A 15,027-nucleotide genomic window follows, 5' to 3' on the forward strand; every position below is an offset into this window, starting at 1 on the left:
AATAAGCTTTTTACACATTTTATATAAATTCATATATATTTGACAAAATCGTATATATCCGCTTTAAAGCGGGTATATACGATTTTTTATATGTGTTTATTTGTAATATATTGATAAAATATGTTAAATAACACAAAATAGGCAAGAAAAATTATACATTAAAGCCGAATTTCATAAAATGCAGCAAAGACAAATTAGCGCCCCGAGCCGATTGTGACGTACATGTTTTCCTACAATAACCGAAGCATTCGTCTTTGTATTAGGATCGGAGTTAGTGTTCGTGTGTCGTATGAATAGATATCGTTGCAGGAATTCAAATAAACCGTTGAACTAAGTTTAGATTCACATCGTACATGTATGGTATACATGCTGGCGAATTTGGCTGTACAGCCGTTTTCAATTTCAGAATTGAATATCTGGCTTACTTCACATTTTCGACACATGTTCTTCTTAACTTTTATTTTAATTTATATTGAAATATATATATATAATAAGCTTTTTACACATTTTATATAAATTCATATATATTTGACAAAATCGTATATACCCGCTTTAATTTACATTTTATGCATGTCAAATAAAATATACCTTACCACCTTACTGATGCTCGATTGGTCATTGTCCGCTCGGTTACGAGTTGCATGTACCTCGGGTACATGTAAGAATTCCGGGTACGGTAAATATACTCAAACGTACCCAGCCGATTTAAGACTGTACCCGACTGTTTATTCCCGCCCCAAAACGCTACCGATTACCGTTATTACGAAACAAACTGCTATTTAAAAAAAATGCATCAACATGCTTGTTGAGTATGAGCTTCGATAATATAGATGCCATTTTAACAGAAAATGACATAAATATGAAAATAATTAATAAAAAAAAATAATTGCTGACAACGATCGATTTAGCGCTTAAGTTCCCGGGTATGTATGAGTATATTTACCGTACCCGGGGTACATGTAAGTATGCTTAAGTGTACATGGGGTACATGTAACTAGCACCCGAGCCGACAATGACTAATCAAGCATACATGTAACTGACCATCCCATTCCTTATTTACGCTTTTAAAGCCTCTTTAAACATTGAAATGCGTTCATCATTATAATTAATTAAAGATGTGGTGACACTTTGTATTTCAGACCATTCAACCAGGCAACATTTTATCTGTGCTGAGGCAAGGTTTGTCATTCACATTTTTCTTATCTCTTTACTTTCAAATGAAACTTGCAAATGTGATTGATTAAAAGTTTAATGATAATTAGGGATTCAAATAATACAAAAATGGTCATGTGCTTGTATATAAAAAATTCTAAGCTGCTGAAAGAGATTTTATTATCCCCCGCCATAGGCGGAGAGAAATTGTTTTGGTATTGTCCGTCCGTCTTTCCGTCCAGGCCTTTTGTGTCCGGAGTCATATCTTGGAAGTGCTTTAGCGGATTTCATTGAAACTTGTTATGAGTATATATATATATATGGGTAAGAGGATGATGCACGCCAAATGGCATTGTACACCATCTGATAATAACGGAGTTGTGGCCCTTTGTATCTTAAAAAATGTTTTTTTTTGTCAAATATAACACTTTTGTATCCAGAAGCATATTGACGGGGGATATCATTTCAACGGATTTGCTTGTTTATTTTGTATTGCAGGGAAGACAAGTGCTGGTACTCCTAGTGATGGTGGTGGCGGTGGTGGTGGGGGAGGTAAGGCTGTTGGTGATGATGATTGTGATTATGACAAGGATTGTAATGCTGATACGGATAATTCTGATGATAATAATGGTTACCATGAGTGGATAATTATACGCTCACACACGAAGTTTAGGGGGGGTATATAGGAATTAGCTTGTCTGTCTGTCGGTCCGTATTAAGTGTCCGCTCTCTAATTCAAATTGTTTTCATCCGATCTTCACCAAACTTGGTCAGATGTTGTATCAAGATGATGTCTAGGTCAATTCGAATATGGGTCATGCCGTGTCAAAAACTAGGTCATGGGGTCACTTAGTGCGTTTTAAACTTTCAGCATGGTGTCCGCTCTCTTATTCAAGTAGTGTTCATCCGAGATTCACCACACTTGGTCAGAAGTTGTATCTAGGTGATGTGTAGGTAAAGTTCGAGCACAGGCCATGCCGGGTAAAACTAGGTCATGGGGTCACTTAGTGCGTTTTAAACATTCAGCATGGTGTCCGCTCTCTAATTCAAGTAGTTTTCATGGTCAGAAGTTGTATCTAGATGATGTGTAGGTAAAGTTCGAACATAGGCCATGCTGGGTCAAAAACTAGGTAATGGGGTCTCTTAGTACGTTTTAAACATTGAACATGGTGTCCGCTGTTTTATGTGAAAACAACATGCAAAATATTATGTGTCAATGCGGCATGTGGGGGTATTCGTTACGTCTGTGACAAAGCTCTAGTTTATGATGTTTATGATAGTTGTGAGGAAGATGATAGTCATGCTAAGGATGGTAAAGATGGTGACAATGATGATGGTGATTGTGGTAATTATGATCATGGCCATGATAATTATGCTTAAGATTGTGACCTTTTTAATATTGATGATAAATGAGGATGGCAAACAGGGGGGGGGGGGGGGTAATGATGATGGCGATAATTGATGATGTTGATGATAGTTATGATGATGCATAATTTGGTGGTTGAATTAAGGGTACATGTATTGCTGACAAGGATCATTATAATGATGAATGTGGGTGACCATGAGCGGATGATGATTGATGCTGCTGTTGATGTTGACAAAATAAGGATTTATGGTGGTGATGATGAAATTCATTGAGTTAATTTCCTACTTTGTATTTATAACACAAATACATTTAAGGAATGATCATTATATCACACATTTAACCTGTATTGTGTTATAAATTAAATCTTATTGTTACAACATAATAAACTCATGCAAAATCTTATGACCAACCTCCAAAAGTGCAGCTTTTTAAAACGCAACATAGAAGTTGGCCTATCATGCTGTGAATGGTACCAAACCCTTTCACAATGATTCTTAAAGCAATGGTCATGGCCTGCTCAAAAGTGATCAAAATTTGAAGTGTGTATGTAGGAAAGGGTTGTGATATTTAACAGTTCTCTATTATTCACAATGTATGAGTTGTTATGTCTTGCCATTATTTATAGATGTGTGTTAATTGTCATTGTTTTTAGATGCTGTAATTATGGGCTATATAGGAGTCACTTTGTCTGTCCGTCGGTATGTCCCAAAATTTCATCTGATCTTCACCAAACTTGGTCACAAGTTGTATCTACATGATGTGTAGGTCAAGTTTGAATATGGGTCATGCCTGGTCAAAAACTAGATCACGTAGTCACTTAGTTTGTTTGAAACCGAAAGTTTTTCCGGACCATAACTATGTCATTAATCGGTAGATTTTAAAATGACTTGGTACATTTGTTCACCATCATGGGACGGTGTGTCATGCGAAAGAAGTACGTCGATATCTTCAAGGTCAAGGTCACATTGGAGTTCAAAGGTTAAAATTCTTCTCCGGACCATAACTATGTCATTTACTGTTAGGTTTTAAAATGACTAGGCACATTTATTCACCATCATGGGACGGTTTGTCGCTTAAAAGAATTATGTCGATCTCTCCAAGGTCAAGGTCACACTTTGAGTTCAAAGGTCAAAATGGTCATAAATGAGCTTGTCCGGGCCATTACTATGTCGTTTATTGTAAGATTTTATAATGATTTGGCACATTTGTTCACCATCATTGGGCATTGTGTTGCGCGAAAGAATGACGTCAATATCTCCAAGGCCAAGGTCACACTTTGAGTTCAAAGGTCAAAAATGGCCATAAATGAGCTTGTCTGGGCCATAACTATGTCATTTATTGTGAGATTTTAAAATTACTTGGTACATTTGTTCAGTATCATTTGACGGTGTGTCAGATGAAAGAATAACGGGGATATCTCCAAGGTCAAGGTTACACTTGAAGTTCAAAAGTCAAAAATGGCCGTAAATGAGCTTGTCCGTCCATAACTATGTCATTCATTGTGCGATTTTAAAATGACTCTGTACATTAATTTTGATCAAAGTGATTGTACGGCGTGTCATGCGAAAGAATTCAAGAGTTCAAAGGTCAAAATGGCCATACATGATAATGGCATAATAATTCTTAAAAATCGCCAACAATAAGCTTCTTTTTTGTGTGAAAACAGCATGCAAAATAGTTTGTGCCAATGCAGCATGTGGGCGTATACGTCACGTCTGTGACAAAGTTCTAGTTGTTTCCTGTACAGACCAGTGTTTTATCTAAAGGCTATATTAAATATTTGTTTTATTGTTTTTAAGAGTCTCTGCCTGAGAACCAAAGACCAGAAAGATACTTCTAGTGCTACATCGACAAGATCTCAAACCCTGCTCCTGCTTGAACTGTACAAATCAAATGTAGATAAGTTCAACAACCCCCTTGTAAAAAACTTTGTGTGAAGAACTGTGCAAATCTCTTAACAGTTAAGGTTTTAAATAGCAAGCAGGTTGAAGGGAGATGGAAAACCATCGTGGCAGCTTATCGTCGAGCTAAAGACAGAAACAGAGCGACGGGATCAAAGAGCCATAATGTGATACTAAAACATATTGTGATGGAATTTGACACTTATAGCAAAATAGATTTAACATTCGATCATCAGCTCAAGTATGGAATGATTACTTTGTGATGATAAGAAGTGATCTATGGATTTCAATGAAAGAAAACCAATAAAAACAAACACAATACCTTAATATTGATAGGTAATGTCATCATCATAGACATTTTGAACATAAATACCTTAAACAAAGGTCAACCATATGATATTATGTTTCAATGGTTTTTAGTACGACTATTATATATGAAATATATATAGTGGAGCTATCCTACTCACTCCGGCGTCGGCGTTAGCGTTCCTGTCCCCCCTCCCATTTTTTTTAATAATTTATTGTTATTTTCCTTTTTTTATTTTTCAAGGACCGTCCAAACTTCCCACCCAAGCTATTGCTATCAAACTTAAAATAAAATCTTATTAGTTTGTTTTATGTCTTTACAAATGTTCAATATATTGTGGAAAATATATCTGAACTATTACCTTGACCTTATTGAATAATATAAACAATTATCCCAAGATGGCTTACGTTATACTGTCAAGCACTCGAATAGTCGAGCGCGCTGTCCTCTGACAGCTCTTGTTTCCAGACACATGCATGTTTAGACAATTATTCTTTGTGTGCAGATCTGAATATATTTTAACTAAAATTCAAGGTTAAGCATTTGCATTCCAATTATAAGTTGCATGCATGCAACTTAATTTTTTTTATACACTTCAGTAAGAAGCTTCCAACACTTTAGCATGTTGCATTGACTCATACTTTTAATGAAATAAGTTTCAAATTCCTAATCATGGATGATATTATTATTATTATTATTATTGTTGTTGATTTTTAGCTCGGCTGTTTTCAGAGAAACCCCTGAGGTATTGCAGATGCACCTTGACGAGTTTTACACGCCTCACCCATTTTGGGGTCACTAGGTCAAAGGTCAAGGTCACTATGACCTCTAAAAAATAATTCTGACAAGCTTTCATTTATTCAAAACTGCACCCGCAGCCGAGCGTGGCACCTGTTATGAAGTTCTCTTGTTGTTTATGATATGCTATCGTTTGTTGTGTAATTTGCTATAAAGGTGGAACAGCAATAGTTTTTAGTCAATTTATGTAAAAGCAGTAGACATATTTTCAAGAACATATAATTGCATACATGTGAAAACAATTATGTTGGATACACAAATATCTTATCATTTTACAGACATATGGACACGTTAATCAGGACTCAAAACTAACCGTCTGATTACAAAATAATGTAAACAAGACTATTGCCAAGCAATATATGTCCCCTACCGGCTCCACCATAGAAAAATATATATATTTTTTATATATTTGTTGCCAAAGCGACCAGAATGTTTGATGTATCAAGAAAATAAAATGACGTGCAAATGTCCATATTGCCATCTATCCATGTTTCAAGTTTCATGAAAAAATATGAAGAACTTTTAAAGTTATCGCAGGATCCAGAAAAGTGTGCAGGATCCACCATTTTCAGCAGTATTTCTAGTCTATTTGTTGCCATAGCAACCATAATTCTTGACATAGGAACAAAATGAAATGACGTGCATAATAAAACATTCAAGAAAATTACCTATAAAGAATTGGGACAACACACCGTTACCAAAATACGTGGGGGGGGTAGTTACTTCAACAAAGCAAAAAACGGCTTTAAGCGAGTGATCTGCTTAGAATTCTTATCTAATAGTTTTCACATATAATTTGACATTGTAATAATGAAAATATTCACCGTGCAGCTTTGGCATGTTAAAGGGTAGATTTTGCAGACTTATGTTGATATATTGATACGGTGGATATAGAGTTCATTCAGCTGAAAAGAAACTTAATTACTAGTAATTAAATGGATTTATTTAAAAGCCTGTTATATTGCTTCGATTACGTCAAGCTTATTAATACCTTTAATCTCAATATGACTTTTGTGCTTAGTAATCTTTATTACTTGTTCAGAGCATTTTCAACCAAGGACCCTCATACAACTCTGTGCCATTAAAATTGCAATAAGTATTCAAATAAAACTCAAATTTGAGTTTAGATGTTTGTTTTCATGGCTATGTTAACATCACAGAGCTTAAGCATGGTCCTTTGATGTTAGGGAGTATTGGTACACCCCTTTGGGTGATGCAAATTCTTTAGCATCTTTATTGTTTTTATAATTAATGAATTCCGACTAGTAATCCAATAAATAAAAGATATACGTTAATTGGTAATTGTCAACAGTTGATACTCGGTGTACCGGTATACATTTAAACTATTCACGTTCCGAGGCCAAAATTACTGTTCTTAATATTGTCCGAAATTTAGTTTCTCCGAAATAACATTGAATATAACAAGTGAATTCGTTAATAATGGTAAAACAGGTATTTCACAATACGTACAGTGCAGCTCATAGAGCGGCGAATCGTGGAATTGTTCCACTAGCCTTATCAAAGAGCAAGTCCATTTAATTTTCTTCAAGACAGTTATCATAATGGTTGAATTAATTGGGATTCCGTCAAATCGTTTGATTGAATAGTGAATAGGGCCCCTTTCTAAGGACAGGGTTTTCTATAAACGGAAAGGGTCTCATATGTTTTGTTTTCAATATTTTCCAATAGATACAAAAGAAAAATGTACTAAAAATCTAAATAAAGAACACATACATCATTATAGAAATTTCAGCATTAATGTTGATGAGGCCTTTTCGTTCCACATCAAGCACTTTAAGCGGGATTTAGCCATCTCCGCTTATCAGCCACGCCTGTTCATTTCCTAGCATGCATATTATAAATATATATATAAATATATATATATATGAAAATTATCCAACATATATATGAAAATTATCCAAAATATATATGGAAAATATCCAACATATATATGAAAATTATCCAACATATATATGAAAATTATCCAAAATATGAAAATTATCCAACATAAATATGAAAATTATCCAACATATATATGAAAATTATCCAACAAATATATCATTTGAATTTTGCAACGTTTTACACGCCATAACTTAGGACACAGACTCAAAAGTTTCTTAGGCCTTTGATGCATCGATCTTAAATAAATAGGTTTTTGGGTGAATATTTTATAAGTTCCATTTAACGGTGAATATTTTCATTATTACAATTTCAAATTATATGTGAAAACTATTAGATAAGAATTATAAAAAGATCACACGCTTAAAGCCGTTTTTTGCTTTGTTGAAGTAACTACCCCCCACGTATTTTGGCAACGGTGTGTTGTCCCAATTCTTTATAGGTAATTTTCTTGATTGTTTTATAAACAAATGTCAAACGGAAATAAAATTAAGCAACCACATGGAGCTAAATATATTTAAACTTAACTTAATTACAGTTTTATTAAGTAGCTATATATGCAGAATAATTTTAAACGGTCAGTTATGGCTCTGTTCCTAATTTTTCAAGTCGACACCGTTACGAAGAAAATTCCATCTACCGCACGGGAAGGATACGGTGATACAATGTTTTTCCGAAAAGTAAACATTCTTTCAACCTTTGACGTCATTATATTCCAAAAACGCAGCGCGAAAAATATCAAAATCATCAAAAAGTAAGTAAAATATTGAACGTACTTTTATTCTGTGTCAACACCGTTCTTCCATTTTGTTTGCTATTTGCACTTTCTATTCTTTTATAATTTTAAAATATTATGTAGTCTTAGATGCCACAAAGAGATGCCTTTTCGAGACAAGTAGCAAGCTGTTTGCGGATGATCAAATGCCTAAATGTCAACACCGTTACGTTCCACACCGTTACGCTGAATGATAAACGGTGTGGACAACATCGTAACGGTGTGGACAAATGTATACACACACTATCGCTTAAAATATAGAATTGTTCAAAATTGCACAACACTTTGATATAATTACAACTTCTGTCACTTTCATATGAATGCTGAATTCTGATTGGATAATTTATTCACGTGACCTGATTTCATTTTCCGATGAACCCACTTCGTATGCAAATATAAACATGAATATCAATTGCGCTACTTTCTGGTTGTAAACAAGTTGCCAAAATGACGTAGGCGTTTATTCAAATTAGGCGTAAATTTACTGGCAGTTCATACACCGATGAAAAGCAGAACATGATACTCAATTCTTAATTGATTTACATTCCAGGTACGTATAAAAGGCTGAATAATGCCGCTTTAAGCAGCAGAGCGGATGAAACGTTACAGGGAGAGAATCAAAACTGATCAAAGTCGTCATGCTGAATATCTAGAAAATGAAACAAAACGATGGAAAAGGCAAAGAGAGGAGAATAAACTACCACCTTTGGTAGAAGACATGACACAAAAACATTCATCGAATGACGAGAACATAACACCAGAAGCAAAGCGAGGAAGGAAAAATTTAAAGAAGAAACGTGCGAACATGTATAGGCGAATTAAGCAGTTAGAACAAGAATTACTACAAAAGTAAAGGGAGGCAGATAAATTTCGAAAACGTTATCATAGGCTGAGAGAAAAGGGCCAAGTTCAAGGTACGGCTTATGCTGAAAGAAAGCGCAATGATAACAAAGTTAAAACAAGCATTATTATTACACTGCGTCGTTGCGGACCAAATTAAACGAAGAATGAAAAGCAAAAAGCTAATGAATCAAGAAGAGAAACGAATACTGTCAAGTGTAGTGAGCAGAAAGATCCTAAAGAAATACGACCTTATGAAGGTCGCAAATGAGATGTTGGGAATAACAGAAAAAAGGCTAAAGTTTAACTCTTTGAGGCGGAAAGATGACAGGTTCCGTAGACGCAAGTACAAGAACTCAATCAGCGACAAAGTAAAGCAGAAAGTAAGAGATTTCTTAGAGAAAGACAATAACTCTCGGATGATGCCAGGTAAGCGTGATACAATCACTCGGAATAAGATACAGAAACAAAAAAGACTTCTCTCCGACAGCCTTAAATCTTTACACAAGAAGTTTTTACAGGCAAATAAAGATATGAAGGTGTCATACACCATGTTTTGTAAATTGAGGCCATTTTGGATAGTCGATCCGAAGTGTGGAGACAGAGAAACATTCATGTAAACTCCACGCCAATGCTGATTTTAAATTTGAACGTTTGAAACAACATGGGGTGCTTAAGTGTACAACATTAAGAGAAGTTTGTGCAATTTTGTGCTGCAATGAATAAAAAAAATATGTATGTACAGAGAGTGTCTACAATGCAAACTAATGAATTTGAAGAAGGTAAACAAATATTTGTGTTTGAATGGCAGAATAGACAGGAACAGAGAACATTCAAAGGCAAATCACAAAATGTACAAATAACATCAAAACAAAAAGTCCACTGCACATTGTCAACATTGGTTGAAGACATGAACATTTTGTTAAAAAACAAATATTGCCGACATGTGTTTAATATAACCCACCAATACAGAGAATTATCAAAACTGAAGGAAAATATCTCAGAAAACGAATGTATCCTTCACATAGACTTTAGCGAGAACTACGCCTGTAAAATTGAAACAGAAGTACAGGGTTTGCACTTTGGTGCCTCACGCAATCAAGTCTCTCTCCACACAGGAGTTATGTACATCAAAGATTTGAAACCATCTTCGTTCTGCAGTATTTCTGAGAGCACCCATCACGATCCGCCGAGTATTGGAGCTCATCTTCAACCTGTAATTGATGAAATCAAAACCAAATTCCCACTGGTTAATATGCTCCATTTTATATCAGATGGCCCAACTACACATTACCGTTCAAAAACAATTTTGTATTTAATAAAACATAAATGTGTTAAAGAGTTTGGATTTAAAAAAGTAACTTGGAATTTTTCAGAGACTGGACATGGGAATGGAGCACCGGATGGGGTCGGTGGCCTAATAAAAAAACGGCTGATCAACATGTTTCGTATGGAAACGATATTACAACTGCTCATGATATGTTTACAAATTTGAAACAGGCAAACCTTGACGTAAAACTCTACTACATTGAGGAATCCGAAATCACGAAGAATGACGCCATACTACAAAAAGGTCACTACGTTACCTGTTAAAGGCACCATGTCTTTGCATCAGGTAATCTGTCTTGAAAGTCAAAACGAAATAATTGTAAGGGATTTATTTTGTTTCTGTCAGTCGAAGGTCATGTGTGATTGCTTTGCTACTAGAGTGGTAAACGTTTGTAAAAAAACACACCTACGCCCACGACGACAAATGATGAACATGACGTCTGTGTGTCTATTACTGTGCCATCATTAGCATCGGTGCCTTTCAACACACTTCATGAAATTGACTTTTCGTCAAATCTGCTTGGCTGCTGGGTGGTTGTAAATTATGACGAAAAACCATATCCAGGCATTGTTCAATACATAAGCCGTGATCAAGTTTCTGTGAAAGTCATGCCTTGCATCGCCAAAAATCGTTATTTTTGGCCAGACAGAGAAGATGTTTCGGTTATTGCTACGACGAGGTTGTCTTGCAGTTTGCAGGCATGGAAAGTGTTACTAGTCGTCACATGCAAATGCCACTTCATACTTGGCAGTGTGTTTGTCAACATTTGGACATGTAATCATCAGTGCTTTATTATTATCGGTTTGAGTGTTATTACCGATAGCTGTACATTTGTTGGGGACACTTTGTTTTTGAACTAATACAAGTTAGTGTTAATCTGGTTAAAAAGGTTGTTTTCATTAGTTGTATGTTATGTTTCTGGTGTTGAATAAATTTCGTATTCATTTCGCCGATTTTCTTTCATACAAATCGCCATTTAACATGGAACTTATCAGACAAAAAAAAAAAATGCATGCACATTGAACCAGTTCTGTCAGACACAGCCTCCGGCAAGATGGGCAGTTACACTGTCAGACATATAAAACTACCCATTATAATTTCTATAACACATTTTTTATTCAATGCAAGTGAGTTTATTATAAGATTTTTCTGTTATTTAAAAACCATTCTAAAAACATCCTTTTAAGACATGTCTTGTAACAAACACGATGCGAATTAACAAGAATATGAAAGTATAAGATAATCTTTCCACACTGTACCAATTGTGACCACACCGTTACGTCGCAAAAATACTTTAATATACATAAAGATTAAAAAAAAACTGCAAACGTGCTTTAACATCATAAAGTCCTCAAAAAGGTGTCAAATGAAAGAGTAATTTAGTATAAAACATGTACTCAAACATTTTATAGAATTTTTAAAAGTTGTAAAACATAATTAAAATGTATATTTGCATCGTTAGGCACAAAATGTTTTGATAAAGACACATACGATTTGGAACTTCTGTAAAAGCCACTCACAATCACTTTATACAATGAAATAACGCAAAAAAATATCAAATAAATCAAGTTTAAATAAAAACATTATGTAACAAGAATTTATGTCCGTAACGGTGTTATATCTTTCCACACCGTTACAATTGTGACAACACCGTTACGCCGCAAAAAATTCACTTTTATATACATTAAGATTAAACAAAAACTGCAAACGTATTATAACATCATAAAGTCCTCATAAAGGTTTCAAATAAAAGAAAAAAAATTGTATATAAACATGTACCCAAACATTTTATAGAAATTCTTAAAGTCGTAAAACATAATTAAAATGTATATTTACACCGTTACGCACTTAATGTTCTGATAAAGACACTTACGATTTGGAATTTATGTAATAGCCACTCACAATCACTTTAGAAAATTAAAAAACGCAAAAAAATATCATATAAAGCAATTTTAAATAAAAAACTTGATCAAACAAGTGTTTATGTCCGTAACGGTGTTATCTTCACAGCTTTTGACGTGCGTTAAAAAATACTTCATAATCGCGATCTGGGTCACATTAGGTCGTGCCCAGCTTAGGTTGACGTCCGTCTGACATGTACGTTACTGATAAAAGGTCTGTCAACACTACTTCACTAATTTTATTTTTTTTAATTAGAATGGAACGTTATCAAATATTCACCTTTTTACGACAGGAAAAGGTAACATGCAATCGTAATCGCTCTAGTATAAAGTCCGAAGTGAGAAGTATTGTGTGTATATGAATATTAATTATTGCAATAAAAGCTGCGCCATGAGCGCATGATACGCCCGTCGTTCGCCAATGAAGTAGTAAGGTAATAAATAACCCTTTGAATCATTTTTTTACTTCAGTTTATTTGTATTTGAATACATGGTTTATTTTATAAGTACATGAGCATGGAAATAACGAAATTTTGACGAACAAAGTCCCATAACTCTGGAACGACAATTCAGAATTCCGTCAAAAACGAAAGGGGATCAGGGTTTATCAATATTAAGATTGTGTTGAAATTTGAAAAAAATCCATCGAAGGATATTTGAGCTACAGTAGGACATTCAATGAAATCACGAAATTTTGACGAACAAAGTCCCATAACTCTGGAACGACAATTCAGAATTCCGTCAAAAACGAAAGGGGATCAGGGTTTATCAATATTAAGATTGTGTTAAAATTTGAAGAAAATCTGTCAAAGGATATTTGACGTAGCGTACGACATTAACAGACGGACGGACGGACGGACGGACGGACAGACGGACGGACAGACGGACGGACAGACGGACGGACAGACGGACGGACAGACGGACGCGGGGTATACCATAATACGTCCCGTCATAGACGGGCGTATAAAAACTCTATCTTTAAAACCTCTAGCGGGTAGTAGAAACTTGGCAAAAGGCGGGCTTGAACGGGAAAAATCGTGTATTAACAAGGCGATTCACGTGCCGTTTAAGCCCTGTTATGTGTTTTTCCTATCCATAAACTGGTCCACGCGCAGTTTAATCCCTTCTCCAGCTTCCGACGACTTCCCAAGCATAAATGGGAAACAGAATATGCTCAGTTTCCTCATGCATGCAGGTATAATGACAATGAATATTTCAATCCACTTTTCAAATTATACAATCTGCATTCACTTGACAGCAGCTTTATTTTATTTGCAACGTCAATAAAGTTAAGGTTATTTACTCAACACATTCAAAAGACTATGCTGTAAATGTAAGTGTTTAAATTTAAAACAACGTTCCTGTTGTAAATTCCAAAATAATTCCTCATTTCTTACTTTGCGCGGCTGCGTTTCAACTTTGCATTAAAGTGATATTATGGGCATTTTTCACTGTTGAATTGAGCTGAAAAGAATTAACAGGTCAAAATGTGGTTACTGACCAATTATCTGCAACTCATCTTGCTACCAGTTGTTTATAAAAATATATTTTATATTATACATCGTACGTGACTCACCCAGTCCTCTAAGCCGAAATGATCCGTAACACAAAATGGTGTCTTTGTGTCGTATAAACGAATCTGCACTAAAACTAAATTTAGGTTCACATTGTACATGCGTGATCACTTGTCAAACGAAGGTACGGTTGATATTCAAATGCATAATTTTTTTCTTTCCGGGATATTTTTTTAGTGTGTTGATGCTGCATTAACAAATATAAGTGTATATGAAGTGAAAACACCAAAAATAAACAACGGTTGCGATTGACACATATATACTGTTAGATGCCCATAAGATCACTTTAATCAACTGTTATAACACATTTTAAATCAAAAACTGCCTATCCGAAGGTAAAGCCGCGTCATTTATGATGATGACCGAGTGAGGCATATGTAAAACACAACCTTGAACTGTATGACGTCATTTGAAATAATAAAATTATTTTGTCGATGTCGAATGAACAAGATATATTGTTTTCAATATTATTTTAATTAATTTTGGTATGTTTATGCAATAATAGCGAAAATACACATTTTCTCGGACATGATCATGCCCGAGAAAACGTGCATTACCCCTATAATGATATACTTTTTGAAATTATTACTTACAGAGAATAACGCGACAACAGTCGTCATTTAATATTTGTTTTCCGTAACACATATAAAAATCGTATATACCCGCTTTAAGAATGATCAATCTTATAAATGATTGTTTAAACGTGATCAAAATAAAGAGGCTGACACCAATTCAGTTTTAGAATTCATTATCAGACATCTGTAGTAATATGTTGTTTTTAACAACACAAAGTAAATTGTTAGTTTTAATACAATCTATAAAGCAATCCTAAATGAAATTCATATCGTCTCGACTATTGAATTGGATGAATAATGACATGTACATAAACGATTAATCATTCAGAGTATTGAGTGTTGCGTATATATACGGTATACCGTTGTTGCCATCGTGGTTGCACATTAAAATCCGGAGGGCATAAATGCGATAATGCGATAGTACGATGCCGACAATACGATGGCGACAGTGCGATAGTACGATGAAGACAATGCGATAGTCAAATTGTACTGTCGCCATCGTATTATCGCATTGTCGTCATCGTACTATCGCATTGTCGCCATCGTATGGTCGCACTGTCGTCGTCGTATTGTCGCCATCGTACTATCGCGTTCTCGCATTGCCGCCAT

Source organism: Dreissena polymorpha, chromosome 1, assembly GCF_020536995.1.
Source record: "Dreissena polymorpha isolate Duluth1 chromosome 1, UMN_Dpol_1.0, whole genome shotgun sequence".
In the NCBI taxonomy this organism is placed as follows: Eukaryota; Metazoa; Mollusca; class Bivalvia; order Myida; family Dreissenidae; genus Dreissena; species Dreissena polymorpha.